Source organism: Cherax quadricarinatus, unplaced genomic scaffold (assembly GCF_038502225.1).
Source record: "Cherax quadricarinatus isolate ZL_2023a unplaced genomic scaffold, ASM3850222v1 Contig211, whole genome shotgun sequence".
In the NCBI taxonomy this organism is placed as follows: domain Eukaryota; kingdom Metazoa; phylum Arthropoda; class Malacostraca; order Decapoda; family Parastacidae; genus Cherax; species Cherax quadricarinatus.
Window position 1 is genome coordinate 148,010 of NW_027195237.1, and position 22,631 is coordinate 170,640.

Below are 22,631 nucleotides of genomic sequence, written 5' to 3' on the forward strand. Positions count from 1 at the left end.
CCATTGATTTTTCAAACTCAAGCCAGGTCGCTAAGTTACTTTCGTGCAAATAATGATGATGATAATAATAATAATAATAATAATAATAATAATAATAATAATAATAATAATAATAATAATAATAATAATAATAATAATAATAATAATGATCTTAATTTCTACATGTACTTGATACAACTTACACAGACCATAGTTGACATCAATGACATGTTATATAGAAAGCCTCTTGTTATGCTGAGCATGTCGGGTAAATTAGGTTAATTTTGTCCCCAGGATGCGACCCACAACAGTTGACTAACACCCAGGTACCCATTGACTACCACCCAGGTACCCATTGACTACTGGGTGAACGGGGATAGCAAGTGTCTAAAGGAATCACGCCCTACAGAGTATCGAACCACGGATCTCAGTGTGTGAGCTGGGCGCGCTACCAACCGAGCTATGTTAATTTACACAAATATATCTATAGGTCCATCAACCTGAATGGGATGAAGAAAAAGGGAGAGAGAGAGAGAGAGAGAGAGAGGGAGAGGCAAGAAGGGGCTCTGGTTCTCGGTGAGGGAGGAGAGGTACTATGAAGCAGGGAGATAGGCTTCCTAGTAGGGGGGTGGGAGACTTGTACTTTCACGCATGGGTCATGGGCAGGGACGTGAGGGTGGGGGTTGGTCCCTGGTTACCCCTGTGAGTCCTCAGAGTGTCCTCACAATGTCCTCAGTGAGGCCGTACAGAGGCCGCAGGACCTCGCCTGACATCAGTGCTATCCTAGACAGTGTAGTGTGTCGGTGGGTCGTCAGTACTGAGGTGTACACTTTGGGACCATCCTTGAGGGGGTCTTGAACGTGTGTTTGGGACCATCCTTGAGGGGGTCTTGAACGTGTGCTTGGGACCATCCTTGAGGGGGTCTTGAACGTGCGTTTGGGACCATCCTTGAGGGGGTCTTGAACGTGTGTTTGGGATCATCCTTGAGGGGGTCTTGAACGTGTGCTTGGGACCATCCTTGAGGGGTCTTGAACGTGCGTTTGGGACCATCTTTAAGGGGGTCTTGAACTTGAGGTCTTGTTCACTACTGCCTTCCCTGGTGTTACGTGTACGCTACACGTCTTAAACCCGCTACATTCTGGTAGCTTATCAAATGATCTGTTTAGTGGACGTTGCAACAGCTGCAAGAACACTAGCTGCAAGAAGCATTATGTTGCAGTTAAAACTGAATAATATTAACTGCAAGAACTATACAGTGCTGGTTGCAAATATTGCATAATTATCACTACATTACTGAAACACAATACCGACGAGTTGAGCAATTAAACACATGTGCAACACCTGCGTGTCTTTATCTCGGGTCGTTTCGCCAACCATCTTCTACCGCCTTCTTACATCATCTGTACTAAACTGACAAAAATGTGAATGGTTGGCGGAAAGTCTTTGAATAAAGAAGGCAGGTGTTGCATGTGTCTAATTCAGTATACAGTATAATGTTTCTTGTATTAACCGATGTATATATATATATATATATATACATATATATATATGTAATATATATATTTTATTATTTTATTATCACACTGGCCGATTCCCACCAAGGCAGGGTGGCCCGAAAAAGAAAAACTTTCACCATCATTCACTCCATCACTGTCTTGCCAGAAGGGTGCTCTACACTACAGTTTTTAAACTGCAACATTAACACCCCTCCTTCAGAGTGCAGGCACTGTACTTCCCATCTCCAGGACTCAAGTCCGGCCTGCCGGTTTCCCTGAACCCCTTCATAAATGTTACTTTGCTCACACTCCAACAGCACGTCAAGTATTAAAAACCATTTGTCTCCATTCACTCCTATCAAACACGCTCATATATATATATATATATATATATATATATATATATATATATATATATATATATATATATATATATATATATATATATATATATATATAGATATATTGTTCACTATTCTCGTGTGGAAGAATGTAATGAACGAAAGAAGAGATTTATTCGATCTCCTACGAAGGAATCAACATCAATTATTTTTTCCCCAAGTGTCTCAGCCCAGCAAAACATTAATTGTTATGAGAGACAGTAACGCCACATCGGGAGACACTGTTGCAGAAGCCAGTGTTGGAAAATTCTCGCTTGCAAGGTAAAATGGGATCCTTTTATTGCATTACACTTATAAATAGGTAAGGTAATAGGCAATATGCGTCGGTCTAAGCACGTTGCAGATTGCTCCCTAAATTTACTTACCTACGTTTACGTAATCATGTAGGCTTATATGTCTACTCTGGGGAGTGAGAGGTAATCAGTGTTGAGCAAGGATGGGGGGAGGGGGTCCCCCCAAAAATAGAGGCCTACAATACTCCTGTCAGAGATAGGAAACTGATGTAGAGATTTATATATTGCAATAATGTTAGTAGGTAAAAGAACGTGAATATGATAATGACACACAATACCTACAAGGTGATAGTTAAGACACATGTGCAAGAGTAAGGTAAATTTATTCCGAAACGTTTCGCCTACACAGCAGGCTTCTTCAGTCGAGTACAGAGGAGGTAGCAGAAGCAGTAGAGATGTAGAGATGATGTATTCAGCCCAGGTATTGTTAACTAGTTAAAGAGACGGTAAGAACTGCAGACAGAATGATACTGTTCAGCATGAACCTACACTAGATAATATTGTTCAGCATGAACCTACACTAGTTTATTACAGTCATTCCACACTGACAACAGAGGCACATGTACCATTCTGTCTATGGGGTGAGATGACATCTCTCAGAAAACTTGTCTAGATTCGGTGTTGGAGGCTGCAGCGGGTCACATATGACCCACACTTATTTTTCGGTCTGTCTTGGACCCTCGTCAAATCTCAAATGAACGAGAAAAGGCGGATGAAACCAAAATATAGATAGGAAACAGGGAGGAGGAAGAAGATACTAGTTATAATAGCAGCGTTAGATACTGGTAGTAGTAATATTAGTAGTAGTGGTAGTAACAGAAACAACAACGATACAATTAGATATAATTATTAAGAATAGTACTGGAACGAGTTAATGGTCATGTCAACCTGTCTGTGAGATGCTTTTGTGTACCTCTTTTCCCCTTTACAGAGGCATATACATTACTTTTATTCTTACCATAGTTCTTCTGTCCAATAAAGTACTTTGTTTCTCTCCCCTTGTCCGCCGCATCTCTGATCCTTAATTACTCGGCTCTTCGAGGCGGTTCATTCCTTGGCTATTTTTCCAGCTTCACAAACTCTTATTCTCTCCTCCCAAACCCTGTGTTTCCAATTTGCGGAATCTTAATATCATCCTTCGTCTTTCAGATATTAAACTTGCATTTCACCAAACTAATACACATCGTAGTAATCTAGTTCATACTTGCTCTCCTCCTCCTGTCACTGGCGCTTCCGGTGTCTACCCCATTTCCTGCTTCTCCTGCTCTCTACATTACGTTGGTGAAACTGGTGCATCCAATTTTTTTTTGATAAACTTGAAGAATAGGGAAGTGTTCGCCATGCTAACAATAACGTTGTTGTAAATCTGTTAGGTAAAGGACACGAGTGCAACTAATGTGACGTTTTATTGTGGTAACGTTTCGCTCTCCAGGAGCTTTGTCTAGCCATTACAAACAATACAGGGACACATAGAGGAGCATATAGGTACAGAGTGAGGTGCAAAACGTAATCGTTGTAGGTAGTAGTAGTCTATGTGCTGGTAGTAGTAGTAGTCCATGTGCTGGTAGTAGTAGTAGTCCTGTGATAGTAGTAGTAGTAGTAATTGTAGCAGCTATGTGATGGCAGAGTTTATTATTTTGTGAACAATGCTTGTCAATACTCCGGAGATGATGAAGCTGCCTGCATTCTTTTAAATTGTGTTAGAAAAATCGATCAATGATGATTCAAGGCACTTGGGTTCTTTGATTACTAGACATGCATCGTTAAATTTCATTAGGTGGTTGACGGAATTCCGTGTTGTACGCAGGCGTTGGTCAAGTTGTCTTCCCTACCTGCATTTGTGTGTTCGCTGAGACGTGTTTCAAGGTTTCTTGTTGTTTCACCTACGTATATTCTGTCACAACCTCCACAGGGCATATTATAAACCCCGCTTTGATTGGATCAATGCTTTTTAATTTTGTCCTCGTCAGATCTTTTATAGACGTGCTGGTTGCGATGGCGACTCTAGTGTTAGCTTGTGCAAGCACTTCAGAGCTTGCAAAAGCTAACAAAATAATAATCCTTCCCTATAGCAGCTTGGCTATAGGAAAGGATTATAATTTTGTTAGAAGTGGTGTTAGTGCGTGGAGAATTTATTTGAAGGGCAATCTTTAATGAAAAAGGAACGGGAATATAGATCAGTGAAGGTTTAGTGTATGTATGTACCTCGTCGAGAAACTGGACTACTCGGTATGCTTACAGGAAAAATCCAATGATGTCTCTTTTGGTCTTAGTATCTTGACTGGAGTAGAAGTATGTGAGATCGTTTTTGTTTGTAGGTTTCCTGTAAAGTTGAAACCTTAGATCGTTAACTACTTTGTGAATGAGGAAGTCTAGAAAAGGTAACTTGTAACTGGACTACGTTGAGTCTCCCCCTGAAGATTCCGCACATCAAAACGTTTAGGAGTTATTATGAGGACGTCGTCCACATAACGTAACCAAGTGACGCTGGTGGAGATGATGTAGACGCAATTACCTTGAATCATCATTAATCGCTATTTATAACGGAATTAAACAGAATAAAGGCACTTTTTTTCTGTTTAAAACAATAAATCCCGCCATTACATAACTGCTACCACTACCACCACTACTACTACTACCACCACCATAAGTACTACTGCTACTACCACAAGTACTACTACTACTACTACTATCATAAGTACTACTGCTACTACCACAAGTACTACTACTACTACTACTATTACCAGCACAAGCACCACTACTACTAATACTACCGCTGCTACTACTACTACTACTACTACTACTACTACTACTACCAGCACAAGAACTACTGCTACTACTACCACTGTTACTACTACTGCTACTACTACTACTAGTATTACCAGCATAAGGACTACTACTACTACTACCTACAACCTACCTCTTTACCTATATATACCCGCTGTCACTGTATTTTTGTAACAGTTGCCACCAAAAAATGTCCCATTAGTTACACTTGTGTCCTTTTACCTAACATATTGTCGGTAATTCTACCAACATTATTACAAAACAGAAATCACAAACATCCCATTAACTGGTCCTCTGCTAACACAGACCCTGAGCTGCTTTGGGGATTAGTGTGGACGGTTACAAAGCATGGCTTGCTTCTGCAGTGTTTTAAAAATTGAGGTTGGAGAGTTGAAGGAGGAGGTCTTGCTTCTCCAGGAGGAGATTAGGAGGCTGAAGGTCCACCTCAATGGGTCTGGGAGAGAGTGTGAGGTGGCTGGAGTTGTGGGGAATGAGGCTTCTAGCAGCGAGGTGCAGTCTGTCTCTCGCTGTGAGGAGGCTGTAGTTGGGGAGGCAGCAACGGCTACCAGCAGTGAGGTGCAGCCCAGCACCTGCTACAAGTGGCGAGTAGTTCACAGTAATGGAAGGCGCATCAGAGTAAGGAAAGTTAAGAGTGAAGATCTGAAGGTAGGAAATCGCTTCTCTGTTCTTCAGGATGAATGTACTTCAGTGGCCAGTGAAGGTAAGGGTACTACTGCCCCTGCTAATGGAGGTAAGCGCATTCTTGTGGTTGGTGACTCTCAGGTAAGATACATTGACCGTGCTTTTTGTAATAGGAATAAGAAGATGAGAGATAGAGTGTGCTTCCCTGGAGCTGGTGTTGGGGACATTGTCAACAGGCTGGATAATATCATGTCAGGTAATGGGAGCAAGCCCATTATCTGTCTCAGTGCTGGTGGAAATGATATTGGGAAGGGTAGGAGAGAAGAGCTGCTAGATAAGTACAGGTCAGCTATAGATTTCATTAAGTCTAAGGGAGGGATCCCAATCATATGTAGCATCTTGCCTAGAAGGGGAGTAGGAAATGAATGGTTGTCTAGGGCAATTGGTGTAAATTGCTGGCTAGACAGATACTGCAAGGAACTTGCAATCCCATTCATTGACAACTGGAACAACTTTTATGGCAAACATGATATGTATGCAAGGGATGGGGTACATCTCTCTGGGGCTGGGGTGGTAGCACTTGCAGACTCGATTGAGAAGGCCATTGGTGAAATGCCTATGATTTTAAACTGATGGAAGATAGAGGTATGGGTGTGTGTGGGAAACAAGCAGGTTGCAACACTTGGGTTGGAAACAGTAAATGTATAAAAGGCATTCAGCATGAAGTTATAAATAAAGACAATAGATCAGGTCAGCAAACAAAGGGGGACAGCAGAGGGCAGCAAGGGACTAGCTCCCTTAAGGTTTACTATACTAATAGCAGGAGTGTAAGAAATAAGATAGATGAGCTAAGATTAATTGCAAGTGCAGGAAACATAGATATTATTGCTATAACAGAGACCTGGCTCAATCTGAAAGATAGAGAGATGCCCTCTGAATGTCACATACAAGGCTATAAATTATTCCACACTGACAGGGTCAACAGGAAAGGTGGTGGAGTAGCGATGTATGTCAGAGACAATTTAAATTGTTGTGTTAGACAAGATATTAAATTAGAAGCGTCAGCCACTGAATCTGTTTGGTTACAGCTTCTCGAGGGCCGAGAAAAACTAATTTTGGGTGTGATTTATAGGGCCCCAAATCTTGATAGGGAGTGCAGTAAACTTCTATGGGACGAAATTCGTAAGGCATCTACATACGAAAATGTTGTGCTAATGGGAGATTTCAACTATAGACAGATTGACTGGAGCAATTTGACAGGAAATTTAGAGTCAGGTGACTTTCTTGATACGATCCAGGATTGTTTTTTAAAACAGTTTGTGACAGAGCCAACTAGGGGAAATAACCTCCTTGACTTGGTTCTTGCCAGTAGGGAAACACTAATTAATAATCTTGAGGTTAATGATGAGCTTGGGGAAAGTGATCACAAATCACTCAGTTTTAATATATCATGGAATTCCCCTAATAATGGCAATCAAGTCTCCGTCCCTGACTTTCGCTTGGCTGATTTCATAGGACTGAAAAATTACTTAGGTGGGCTGAACTGGAATGACCTGACTAAGGGTCAGGTAGGTGGTGATGGTTGCCGATATGATGCTTTCCAGGGCATAGTTCTAGCTGCTCAGTCAAATTATGTTCCAAATAGGGAAATCAGATCAAACAAAAATGATCCTAAATGGATGAACAATAGATTAAAATATCTGATTGGTCAAAAGAGAGGCATATATAGGCAAATCAAAAGAGGAGAGGGGCAATTGAGAAATCGATATATTCAGTTAAAGAGAGAAATAAAAAAGGGAATTAGAAAAGCAAAAAGAGATTATGAGGTTAAAGTTGCAAGAGAATCGAAGACTAACCCAAAAGGATTCTTTCAGGTATACAGAAGTAAGATCAGGGACAAGATAGGCCCACTCAAAAGTTCCTCGGGTCAGCTCACTGACAGTGATAAGGAAATGTGTAGAATTTTTAACACATACTTCCTCTCAGTTTTTACACAGGAGGATACCAGCGATATTCCAGTAATGATAAATTATGTAGAACAGGACGATAATAAACTGTGCACTATTAGGGTCACAAGTGACATGGTCCTTAGGCAAATAGATAAATTAAAACCTAACAAATCCCCAGGCCCTGATGAACTGTATGCAAGGGTTCTAAAGGAATGTAAAGAGGAGCTTAGCACACCTTTGGCTAATCTTTTCAACATATCACTACAAACTGGCATGGTGCCAGATAAGTGGAAAATGGCAAATGTGATACCTATTTTCAAAACAGGTGACAGGTCCTTAGCTTCGAACTATAGACCAATAAGCCTAACCTCCATAGTGGGAAAATTTATGGAATCAATAATTGCCGAGGCAGTTCGTAGCCACCTTGAAAAGCATAAATTAATCAACGAATCTCAGCATGGTTTTACAAAGGGGCGTTCCTGCCTTACGAATTTATTAACTTTTTTCACTAAGGTATTTGAGGAGGTAGATCATGGTAATGAATATGATATTGTGTATATGGACTTCAGTAAGGCTTTTGACAGGGTCCCACATCAGAGACTATTGAGGAAAATTAAAGCACATGGAATAGGAGGAGAAATTTTTTCCTGGATAGAGGCATGGTTGACAAATAGGCAGCAGAGAGTTTGCATAAATGGGGAGAAATCAGAGTGGGGAAGTGTCACGAGCGGTGTTCCACAGGGGTCAGTGTTGGGCCCCCTGCTGTTCACAATCTACATAAACGACATAGATGAGGGCATAAAGAGCGACATCGGCAAGTTTGCCGATGACACCAAAATAGGCCGTCGAATTCATTCTGACGAGGACATTCGAGCACTCCAGGAAGATTTGAATAGACTGATGCAGTGGTCGGAGAAGTGGCAGATGCAGTTTAATATAGACAAATGCAAAGTTCTAAATGTTGGACAGGACAATAACCATGCCACATATAAACTAAATAATGTAGATCTTAATATTACGGATTGCGAAAAAGATTTAGGAGTTCTGGTTAGCAGTAATCTGAAACCAAGACAACAGTGCATAAGTGTTCGCAATAAAGCTAATAGAATCCTTGGCTTCATATCAAGAAGCATAAATAATAGGAGTCCTCAGGTTGTTCTTCAACTCTATACATCCTTGGTTAGGCCTCATTTAGATTATGCTGCACAGTTTTGGTCACCTTATTACAGAATGGATATAAATTCTCTGGAAAATGTACAAAGGAGGATGACAAAGTTGATCCCATGTATCAGAAACCTTCCCTATGAGGATAGACTAAGGGCCCTGAATCTGCACTCTCTAGAAAGACGTAGAATTAGGGGGGATATGATTGAGGTGTATAAATGGAAGACAGGAATAAATAAAGGGGATGTAAATAGTGTGCTGAAAATATCTAGCCTAGACAGGACTCGCAGCAATGGTTTTAAGTTGGAAAAATTCAGATTCAGGAAGGATATAGGAAAGTACTGGTTTGGTAATAGAGTTGTGGATGAGTGGAACAAACTCCCAAGTACCGTTATAGAGGCCAGAACGTTGTGTAGCTTTAAAAATAGGTTGGATAAATACATGAGTGGATGTGGGTGGGTGTGAGTTAGACCTGATAGCTTGTGCTACCAGGTCGGTTGCCGTGTTCCTCCCTTAAGTCAATGTGACCTGACCTGACTAGGTTGGGTGCATTGGCTTAAGCCGGTAGGAGACTTGGACCTGCCTCGCATGGGCCAGTAGGCCTTCTGCAGTGTTCCTTCGTTCTTATGTTCTTATGTTCTTACCTACAAGTACTACTGCTACTACTACTAGTAACATTATTACCATTACTACACCAGTACTGCTACAATAACCTTCTCCTTCCTTCCTGTTACCGATCTGTCTTCCGCTCTTCTCTATTTTTCTCGGTTGTGACTTGTTTATGGTCCAGGACCGATCCAAACGTTGTCTTACATTTCCTATTTTAAGTGTGAGTTACTTGTAGGTCAGAGGAATTCATCAGACAAAATCCAGCGTTGACGTTGATATTACCTTAGCGCTGACGTTGATATTATCTCAGCGTTGACGTTGATATTACCTCAGCACTGACGTTGATATTACCTCAGCATTGACGTCAGTATTACCTCAGCATTGACGTCAATATTACCTCAGCATTGACGTCAATATTACTCATCGTTGACGTTGATATTACCTTAGCACTGACGTTGATATAATCTCAGCGTTGACGTTGATATTACCTCAGCACTGACGTTGATATTACCTCAGCATTGACGTCAATATTACCTCAGTATTGACGTCAATATTACCTCAGCATTGACGTCAATATTACCTCAGCATTGACGTTAATATTACCTCAGCATTGACGTCAATATTACCTCAGTATTGACGTCAATATTACCTCAGCATTGACGTCAATATTACCTCAGTATTGATGTCAATATTACCTCAGCATTGACGTCAATATTACCTCAGCATTGACGTTAATATTACCTCAGCATTGACGTCAATATTACCTCAGTATTGACGTCAATATTACCTCAGCATTGACATCAATATTACCTCAGTATTGACGTCAATATATCTCAGCACTGACGTCAATATTACCTCAGCACTGACGTTGATATTACCTCAGCGTTGACGTTGATATTACCTCAGCATTGACGTCAATATTACTCATCGTTGACGTTGATATTACCTTAGCGCTGACGTTGATATTACCTCAGCATTGACGCCAATATTACCTCAGCATTGACGTCAATATTACCTCAGCATTGACGTCAATATTTCCTCAGCACTGACATTGATATTACCTCAGCGTTGACATTGATATTACCTCAGCGTTGACGTTGATATTATATCAGCATTGACGTTAATGTTACCTCAGCATTGGCGTCAATATTACCTCAGCACTGACGTCAATATTACCTCAGCGTTGACGTTGATATTACCTCGGCACTGACGTCAATATTACCTCAGCATTGACGTCGATATTACCTCAGCAATGACGTCAATATTACCTAAGCACTGACGTCAATATTACCTCATCGTTGACGTCGCTATTACCTCAGCACTGACGTCAATATTACCTCAGCATTGACGTCGATATTACCTCAGCATTGATGTTAGTCTGGTGATACACATTGTGTTGATATAAGTGAAGATATCATTCAGAGCTGCAAGCAAAACGGTGTACGTGGAGCCAGGGGGACCGTTGAAACCGGTACAATATTTGGGAGTCATTGTAATGGTCGTAGCTGCTGGAACAGCGGTTTGAATGGTTGTAGCCGTTGGAACAACTGGAACAGCGGGAGACATTCGAGAGCTTCTGGAACCCTTGAGATTGTATTTGGAGCCTGTGAAGCTGTTGGTGCTGCTGGAACATTTGCAGCAGCTGGAACAGTTATAATTATTAGAACAGTTGCAGCCGCTGACGCCGCTGAAGCCTTTCCAATGAAAGGAGTTTTAAGTGACGACGTTCTTGTTATACTTACTGAGATCTTATTACAACCTCTTGAGCGCTCTCTAGCACGTATTGAGCGCTCTCTAGCACATCTTGAGCGCTCTCTAGCACGTATTGAGCGCTCTCTAGCACATCTTGAGTGCTTATTAGCACTTCCTGAGCGCTCACTAGCATGTCTTCATACCATGTGCTAGATAGCAAGATCAACATTCTCCAGCACATTTACGGACTTACTAATACATTCACGAACATTTCAGTGCATTCACGGTCACTCCAGCACATTCACGTACTCACCAATACTTTCATCTACTCACTAGCTCATTTACGTACACTTAAAGGCACAATAAATAAAAATCACAGTGCAGAAGTTAAGTAGTTGTTCCAGCAAGTGAAGGCAGAGTTGAAGGAAACGATAAGATACCGAAGGTGGAGACCAATGTTCTCAGCAATCCTCGCGTGAGCAAAGGCGAGGATAACAAAACCTGCAGGTTGGTAAGAACATAAGAACATAAGAAAGAAGGAACACTGCAGCAGGTCTACTGGCCCATGCGAGGCAAGTCCAATTCTCTCACCGACTTAAGCCAATGCCTTGACCTAGTCAAGTTAATCAGGTCCAACTCGCACCCACCAACACTAAACTGAAGATTAGGCGAAATGAAAGAGCTATGGAAACCTTTAACTGGTCTACTGTGCTCTAAAATCTATCTGGGACATCTAATGCAGCACTGAGCCACGACGGCGATTTAAAAAAAGCCAGAGGAAAGACAAAGGTTCGTCTACTGCTGCAGTAGGCGGTTCACATGTACGGAATATGGATCGTGCATTCTGTGAGATCGACAGGGAAAATAGGATACGATTTCTGGTGCTGTGATGGTGGAATTTGTGGACAAGATGAGTTGTATCCTGACTGGAAGTGGGAATAAACCCATCGTTTGCCTGAATGCTGGACCAAACGATGACAGGAAGCTGACAGAGAGGAGCTGCTGCAAAAGCTTCGCAATGTTTTTCAGCGTTATTAAAGACAGGAATATGTGACATTTTACCCAGAGTGTTGGGAAGAAATGACTGGCTATCCAGAGCCATTAAATTAAATGGCCGGATTGGTAAGTACTGTGAAGTTCATAGACAACCGGCACAACGTTAGTTTAGTAGAGAGAGAGAGAGTAAGATGGTGAGTGCTCTGTGAGGGAGTGTGAACAAGCTTATGACAGTGGTCTGGTAAATTATAAGTTGAAAACCGGGGATACGATAGCGTCAGATACGATGATATTTTGTGAAAGAGAAACTAGTGATAAAGATGTGTGACTGTGTGGGAAGGGAAAGGTTGCACAACTGTGGGAAAAAGTTTGAAAACTAAGAAGTTTGTGAAGTGAGCAAAAGTAGAGAGAGAGAGAGAGAGAGAGAGAGAGAGAGAGAGAGAGAGAGAGAGAGAGAGAGAGAGAGAGAGAGAGAGAGAGAGAGAGAGAGAGAGAGAGAGAGAGAGACTAAGAACTGAATCTTAAAACACACAGGCGAGTGCGCTAACCACTTGACCAGCTGGCTATGATAAGATTCATCCCACTAGCCGAGAGGTTAGCGCACTGGCCCGTGAACTTCACTCATTATGGGTGTAAAAAATTAACTCATCGCGGGTTCAAACCCAAACCGTTCCCTGGTCTGTTTGCAGTCGTGTTATTACGAATTCTTTCAGAATATTAATATTATTTATCATCAATCAGCACTCTGTTTTTACTCTTGGTTGTGTCTCCGCGAAGAGAAGGAGGCTCGTCATGTGTGGTGAAACACATCCTGAAACACATCCTGAAACACATCCTGAAACACATCCTGAAACACAGTCTTGAAACACATCCTGAAACACATCCTGAAACACATCCTGAAACACATCCTGAAACACATCCTGAAACACATCCTGAAACACATCCTGAAACATCCTGAAACACATCCTGAAACATCCTGAAACACATCCTGAAACACATCCTGAAACATCCTGAAACACATCCTGAAACACATCCTGAAACACATCCTGAAACACATCCTGAAACACATCCTGAAACATCCTGAAACACATCCTGGAACACATCCTGAAACACATCCTGAAACACATCCTGAAACACATCCTGAAACACATCCTGAAACACATCCTGAAACACATCCTGAAACACATCCTGAAACACATCCTGAAACACATCCTGAAACACATCCTGAAACACATCCTGAAACACATCCTGAAATACATCCTGAAACACATCCTGAAACACATCCTGAAACACATCCTGAAACACATCCTGAAACACATCCTGAAACACATCCTGAAACACATCCTGAAATACATCCTGAAACACATCCTGAAACACATCCTGAAACACATCCTGAAACACATCCTGAAACACATCCTGAAACACATCCTGAAACACATCCTGAAACACATCCTGAAACACATCCTGAAACACAGTCTTGAAACACAGTCTTGAAACACAGTCTTGAAACACGGTCTTGAGTTCGGGAGGAAGAAATTATCTTGTCTAAGTCAGCGCTTAAGTTACAAGTTAGTACATCACTGGTACATCAGTGATGGAGTGGTAACCAATACCCAACACTATGGGTATTAGCTGGGTATTAGTTCAACACAGTGTACTCAAGTTCCAACACACACACACTACAGTTTTGACTGTCTGGTCAGAAGGGGACGCCTGCCTCGTGTTGTCTCAAAATTAATGACAAAACGAAACTCATTAATTTTCTGGGCAGAAATTAAAAGTTTGAAATGAAAAATCTGTATGAGTGAGGGGGCGGGGGAGGAGGGTAATTAACCCCTTTTACTCTCATGAGTAATTATGGTCTAAAACTGGTGTTTTTCGATGGATAATTTGGGATATCAAATTGGCCAGTTACCGAAATTATTCCTGGTGTTAAAGTGGAGGGAACGCTTCTCTCTCTCTCTCTCTCTCTCTCTCTCTCTCTCTCTCTCTCTCTCTGATCTGAAGGCTCCTTCACACTCTTCCGATGAAGGATGTATTTGTGTTGTAGATTAAAGATGTGTCCAGTGAAAGCATTCACTTGATTATCAACATCACCTTGAAGAAGATCATTCCAGTCGGAGGTGGTGAGCTCAGAGCCAGGTGCTGGCCAGTTTCCTCTCTACCAAACCAGGTTGTGCTTGTAGATTCTTCACGTCGCTCTCTTGGAATCTTCAGTGTCGTAAAGACAGCCTCGTGGTCAAGTGATTCAACAGAGCCAGGGGCTATGAAGGAGGAGCCAGAGATGCCAGTAAGGAAGTCATTAAAAAAACTCATGTCAAATACTGGAAGGAGTTTACGAGAATTCTTCCGTATAGGATGTTGGTTGAGGTCACCAACAACTATAATATGTTGACATTTATGTTAAAGCATAAGGAAGTCCACATTTTTCATCAGAAAGTTGATGGGGGTCTGCTTGCTACTATAGAAGTCTGTACATAACACGTGCTAGTACAGAAGTGCTAATGTTTATATATAGCTTGAAGAACGTCATTTTTAGATGATTAGGAATGGCAGCATCAGTGAGATGGGCATGTACACTTTTAGAAAGGCATACGGCAACGCCTCAGCAATTTTAGCAAAAAATTCTGGAGTCCTACCGTTCAAAAATGTTAACACTCACGTCGCAACGTTGAGTGTTAACGAAACTGTACGTAAGCTCACCATCATTGGTAATGAAGCCTCTAATGTTGGCCGAAAGGATGCTGATAGACTGGCTCCTCATGTTTGTGGTCAGATTGAGTAAATAGGTGTGTATGGTGCCTGCCCTTGAGAGAGAGGTAGGATACCTGGGTAGCCGCTGCGACGTACCTCTGTGGTCTAATATAAGTAGCTGGGCGGGTAACGTGTGTGTGTTTACCAGTTCTCAGATGATGTTGGCTGGTTCTGAGAATAAATCCCTAAAGAACTGTTCATTCTGTCTGTCAGGTTTCTGTTTGTTTTGACACTGGTCTTCGTGACGTCCCAGCTTGTGGCAGTAATTACACCTGGTATCTCACAAGCAGCTGTCAGTTGTGTGCTCTCTCTCTGGTGACAGCGGGAGCACTGCCATGGTTCCAGGAAGGGTGAACTTCTCTTTCCTGCACTTACTGTGTTTCGTTACTGATTCGCAGTTGCTTTATTTATATGTTATGCTGCTGGTGAGCCTGAGGATTATGTACCTGGTGGGGGTTTTCCTGGGACTGAGTTGGTGGAAGGTGAGATGGCTGTAAGTGGCTGCTTCTTTCTCTTCTACGTCCCCGTGGCCTGGCTGGCAAAGCTCTTGATTCCCGACGGGGTGGAAACATTTCAACGCGTTTTCTTTCACCTGTTGTCCTGTTCACCTAGCAAGAAGTAGGTACCTGGGTAGTACTCGACTGGTGTGGGTCGTATCCTGGAGGACAAGTGCGTCGTCCCTCGACGACGCACTGACTTTCTTGGATTATCCTGGGTATTGAACCCTCCGGGGTTGAAAATCTAAATAAAATCTTACCTTATTTATCTTATCTTTTCCAGCTCTACCATATATATCTCTGCTGCTCGTGCTTTGGCCCAATACCTGGTTACAACAAAAGACTTCTTCCAGTCTGTGCAACAGTAACTGGAACACGTGGTTTCCAGGCAGTTAAGATGTGCCAGGTGTCTTCTTGTGTAGCCACAAGCGTTTCAGAAAGTTATGGAACAATGCAGATAGTGAAGTCTATCTTGCTGTTTTTCGATGAGAAATAACAGTACTCTGCCTATTACAATGACTATGAAATAGGTAGAAGGGAAAGGAGGAGGGAAAGGAGAACGAAAGAGAAGTGAGGAAGGGGAAGGAGAGAACGAGAGAGGTGAGAGAGGGGGAAGAAGAGAGGTGAATAATGTGGTGAGTGAACGAGAGGAGAAATGAGGGAAGGGTGAAATTCGGGAAGGTAATTTGAGAGGGAGGGGAGGAGAGAGGGCTAGGGAGAGTAAGCAGAGAGTGATGGAAGGTAGAGAGAGAGTGGGGAAGTAGGGAGGGTGACGAAAGGGAGGTATTTTCATTAACCATTTCACAATGTTTTTTTTTTTCTAAAAACTTGACAATTGTATTGACACTGTGACAGGTAAACATTGAGGGAGAAACACTGTAGCTATCCAGTAGTGACCAAATGTTTATTTTGAGCTTTATATGTTTATGCAGGAATTAAATATTCAGACTCACACACACGCACACACACACACACACACACACACACACACACACACACACACACACACACACACACACACACACACACACACACACACACACACACACACTGTACTGAACAATGAACGCATATTAGAATTCAACAATTAAGGAAGAATATCAAGCTGGAGACGAGAGAAAGCAAACTGCAGAAGAGACAGTTTTGATGAGATGATAAAACTCCTGAAGGCAGTACAAAGGTAAATGAAACTGGAATGAGAGTTAACAAATGCAATTGAATACCTCGGTGGCAAGTGCTGGGAAGCCAGATAACTTCAGTGGCGTAAACAATGGGAGACTTTAGTTTAAGCAAAGATGCATGGAAGGGGAAATGAAGTAAGAATGTGGGAAAACAAATGACAAAGAAGAATAGAGAAGCGAGCAGAAGAACCACAAATGAATACCCAAGGGTGAGGGAAGAGGCTGAAGGACAATTAGAGGACGATATAGCAGCAAAAAACATGTCTTAATCAAACCTGCTTTACCATCACATAACAAGAAAGACGACAGTTAGAGGATCAGGTAATGAAACTAGAAGTCTGCGAGGTGGTGAACAAACAACTTAAAATGATGTTCTCAGTGGCAGCATTGGACACCAAACACAATATCACAGAGGTGAAATTTTTTTATTGAGGGTGTTGGTTACATCAAAGGCCAATGTGACCAGACAAGGCGATGGATTCTGAGAAAGGGAAGCAGAATATATATATATATATATATATATATATATATATATATATATATATATATATATATATATGCAATAAGATCACAGTAAACAGGTGATTTCAGAATATGCAAAACAACCACTCTGAAAGAATAGAGAAATTCCAAGCGCTTTCGTGACTACTCACATTATCAAGGAACTATGATAATGTGAGTAGTCACGAAAGCGTTGCAGAGTGGGTCGTATTGTGTCTGTGTGTGTACTCACCTAGTTGTGGTTGCAAGGGTCGAGTTACAGCTACTAGCCCTGCCTCTTCACTGGTCGCTACTAGGTCACTCTTCCTGCTCCATGAGCTTTATTATACCCCTTCTTAAACCTATGTATGGATTCTGCCTCCACTACGTCACTTCCACCTGTGTGTGTGTATATGAGTGTGTGTGTATGTGTGTGAGTGTACACACACACACACACACATGTATCTTAAGAACACAGCAGAAGAGATAAAGAAAGATGGAATGGTTGGTAAAATAATGTGAATATCTTCATCTGTTAAATGTAGCAACCTCTGACGCAAATCTTACTTCAAGAAACGAGGGAAGTTAAGACAGATCCCTGAGTTGCATAACTCGTTGCTTAATGTGGTTTCAACCCTATCCACTACGTTAAGACTGCAAGCAACCATTTCACCATCAGACAATAATACTTAATGTTCTCTAAAAACAATGGGTTAGATAAAACTCTCAGCAAATAAACGCTGAGAGAAATATACCTCTCAGTGTATATATGGTGTGCAGCATAGTGTTTTAGTTTTTTCTTAAAGGCCTACGACGGCCTATACCGCATGAGCCCCGTTCCCAAAAATCTGGAGTTGCAATCTTTTTTGCAGACTGGAAGGGATTCCAGCCCTAAGTGGGCTGGAATCCCTTCCAGTGATTCTTTTTCCACAGTGATAATTGACTATCACACGTAACTTAGTAGCGCTTAAAATGGCTTCTCGTTCTGAGAAACGCAGTCGTCTGCTCCTAGGTTAGAGTGCCGGCACCACTGAACGTCTTGTTAGATGATTAAGACCTGTGTCAAGGTTTTCTTGATGAGTAAACAAGAGCTGGTCATCCAAAACACCTGCGAGTTGAAGTGATCACTCAACAACACCTGCCACCACACTAGATCACCCCACAACACCAGCCAGCACACTTGATCACCCCACAACATCTGCCAACACACTTGATCACCCAACAACACTGCCAGCACACTTGATAACCCCACAACACCTGCCAGCACACTTGATCACCCCACAACATCTGCCAGCACACTTGATCACCCCACAACATCTGCCAGCACACTTGATCACCCCATATCATCTGCCAGCACACTTGATCACCCCACAACACCTGCCAGCACACTTGATCACCCCACAACACTGCCAGCACACTTGATCACCCCACAACATCTGCCAGCACACTTGATCACCCCACAACATCTGCCAGCACACTTGATCACCCCACAACATCTGCCAGCACACTTGATCACCCAACAACACTGCCAGCACACTTGATCACCCCACAACACCAGCCAGCACACTTGATCACCCCACAACACCAGCCAGCACACTTGATAACCCCACAACATCTGCCAGCACACTTGATCACCCCACAACATCTGCCAGCACACTTGATCACCCCATATCATCTGCCAGCACACTTGATCACCCCACAACACCTGCCAGCACACTTGATCACCCCACAACACCTGCCAGCACACTTGATCACCCCACAACACCTGCCAGCACACTTGATCACCCCACAACACTGCCAGCACACTTGATCACCCCACAACATCTGCCAGCACACTTGATCACCCCACAACATCTGCCAGCACACTTGATCACCCCACAACATCTGCCAGCACACTTGATCACCCCACAACACCTGCCAGTACACTTAATCACCCCACAACACCTGCCAGCACACTTGATTAACCCAACAACACCTGCCAGCACACTTGATCACCCCACAACACTGCCAGCACACTTGATCACCCAACAACACTGCCAGCACACTTGATCACCCAACAACACTGCCAGCACACTTGATCACCCTACAACACCTGTCAGCACACTTGATCACCCCACAACACTGCAGGCACACTTGATCACCCAACAACACTGCAGGCACACTTGATTACCCCAAAACACCTGCCAGCACACTTGATCACCCTACAACACCTGCCAGCAAACTTGATCACCCCACAACACCTGTCAGCACACTTGATCACCCCACAACACTGCAGGCACACTTGATCACCCCACAACACCTGCCAGCACACTTGATCACCCCACAACACCTGCTAGCACACTTGATCACCCCACAACACTGCCAGCACATTTGATCATCCCACAACACCTGCCAGCAAATTTGATCACCCCACAACACGTGCCAGCCCACTTGATCACCCCATAACACCTGCCAGCACACTTGATCACCCTACAACACTAACAGCACACTTGATCACCCCACAACACCTGCCAGAACACTTGATCACCCCACAACACCTGCCAGCAGACTTGATCACCCCACAACACCTGCCAGCACACTTGATTATCCCAAAATACCTGCCAGCACACTTGATCACCCCACAACACCTGCCAGCACACTTGATTACCCCACAACACCTGCCAGCCCATTTGATCACCCCACAACACCTGCCAGCACACTTGATCACCCCACAACACTACTAGCACACTTGATCATCCCACAACACCTGGCAGCACACTTGATCACCCCACAACACCTGCCAGCACACTTGATCACCCTACAACACCTGCCAGCACACTTGATCATCCCGCAACACCTGCCAGCACACTTGATCACCCCACAACACCTGCCAGTACACTTGATCACCCCATAACACCTGCCAGCACACTTGATCATCCCGCAACACCTGCCAGCACACTTGATCACCCCACAACACCTGCCAGCACACTTGATCACCCCACAACACCTGCCAGCAAACTTGATCACCCCACAACACCTGCCAGCACACTTGATCACCCCACAACACTGCCAGCACACTTGATTACCCCAAAACACCTGCCAGCATACTTGATCACCCCACAACACCTGCCAGCCCACTTGATCACCCCACAACACCTGCCAGCACACTTGATCACCCCACAACACTGCCAGCACACTTGATCACCCTACAACACCTGCCAGCTCACTTGATCACCCCACAATACCTGTCAGCACACTTGATCACCCTACAACACCTTCCAGCACACTTGATCACCCCACAACACCTGCCAGCACACTTGATCACCCTACAACACCTGCCAGCACACTTGATCACCCCACAACACCTGCCAGCACACTTGATCACCCCACAACACCTGCCAGCACACTTGATCACCCCACAACACCTGTCAGCACACTTGATCATCCTACAACACCTGCCAGCACACTTGATCACCCCACAACACCTGCCAGCACACTTGATCACCCCACAACACCTGCCAGCACACTTGATCACCCTACAACACCTGCAAGCACACTTGATCACCCCACAACACCTGCCAGCACACTTGATCACGCCACAACACCTGCCAGCACACTTGATCACCCCACAACACTGCCAGCACATTTGATCACCCCACAACACTAACAGCACACTTGATCACCCCACAACACCTGCCAGCACACTTGATCGCCCCACAAAACCTGCCAGCAGACTTGATCACCCCACAACACCTGCCAGCACACTTGATTATCCCAAAATACCTGCCAGCATACTTGATCACCCCACAACACCTGTCAGCACATTTGATTACCCCAAAACACCTACCAGCACACTTGATCACCCCACAACACCTGCCAGCCCATTTGATCACCCTACAACTCCTGCCAGCCCACTTGATCACCCCACAACACTACTAGCACACTTGATCACCCCACAACACTGCCAGCACACTTGATCACCCCACAACACCTGCCAGCACACTTAATCACCCTACAACACCTGCCAGCACACTTGATCACCCCACAACACTACTAGCACACTTGATCACCCTACAACACCTGCCAGCACACTTGATCATCCCGCAACACCTGCCAGCACACTTGATCACCCCACAACACCTGCCAGCACACTTGATCACCCTACAACACCTGCCAGCACACTTGATTACCCTACAACACCTGCCAGCACACTTGATCACCCCACAACACTACTAGCACACTTGATCACCCCACAACGCCTGCCACCACACTTGATCACCCCACAACACTACTAGCACACTTGATCACCCTACAACACTTGTCAGCACACTTGATTACCCTACAACACCTGCCAGCACACTTAATCACCCCACAACACTACTAGCACACTTGATCACCCCACAACGCCTGCCAGCACACTTGATCACCCCACAACACTACTAGCACACTTGATCACCCCACAACACTGCCAGCACACTTGATCACCCCACAACACTACTAGCACACTTGATCACCCTACAACACCTGCCAGCACACTTGTTCATCCCGCAACACCTGCCAGCACACTTGATCACCCCACAACACCTGCCAGCACACTTGATCACCCTACAACACCTGCCAGCACACTTGATTACCCTACAACACTAACAGCACACTTGATCACCCCACAACGCCTGCCAGCACACTTGATCACCCCACAACACCTGCCAGCAAACTTGATTACCCCAAAACACCTACCAGCATACTTGATCACCCTACAACACCTGGCAGCCCACTTGATCACCCCACAACACCTGCCAGCACACTTGATCACCCCATAACACCTGCCAGCAGACTTGATAACCCCACAACACCTGCCAGCACACTTGATCATCCCACAACACTGCCAGCACACTTGATCACCCCACAACACCTGCCAGCACACTTGATCACCCTACAACACCTGCCAGCACACTTGATCATCCCGCAACACCTGCCAGCACACTTGATCACCCCACAACACCTGCCAGCACACTTGATCACCCCATAACACCTGCCAGCACACTTGATCACCCCATAACACCTGCCAGCAGACTTGATAACCCCACAACACCTGCCAGCACACTTGATCATCCCACAACACTGCCAGCACACTTGATCACCCCACAACACCTGCCAGCACACTTGATCACCCTACAACACCTGCCAGCACACTTGATCATCCCGCAACACCTGCCAGCACACTTGATCACCCCACAACACCTGCCAGCACACTTGATCACCCCATAACACCTGCCAGCACACTTGATCATCCCGCAACACCTGCCAGCACACTTGATGACCCCACAACACCTGCCAGCACACTTGATCACCCCACAACACTGCCAGCACACTTGATCACCCCACAACACCTGCCAGCACACTTGATCACCCCACAACACCTGCCAGCACACTTGATCACCCCACAACACTACTAGCACACTTGATCACTCCACAACACCTCCCAGCACATTTGATCACCCCACAACACGTGCCAGCACACTTGATCACCCCACAACACCTGCCAGCACACTTGATCACCCAACAACACTGCCGACACACTTGTTCACCCCACAACACCTACCAGCATACTTGATCACCCCACAACACCTACCAGCACACTTGATCACTCCACAACACCTGCCAGCACATTTGATCACCCCACAACACTACTAGCACACTTGATCACCCCACAACACCTGCCAGCACATTTG

The 22,631-nt window shown here is 44.1% G+C and overlaps 1 long non-coding RNA gene across 2 annotated transcripts in view; it reads left to right on the forward strand.

Moving 5' to 3' along the window:
* Positions 1–699: 699 nt before the first annotated feature.
* LOC138851261 (uncharacterized) overlaps positions 700–22,631 on the forward strand; it is a 40,997-nt gene continuing 19,065 nt past the window's right edge. The window contains exon 1 of one of the 2 annotated variants that reach the window (XR_011391100.1): positions 700–782. This is a non-coding gene — a long non-coding RNA (uncharacterized lncRNA). Of the gene's footprint in view, positions 802–22,631 lie in introns of both variants that reach the window. The other variant, XR_011391099.1, reaches the window with a different exon arrangement.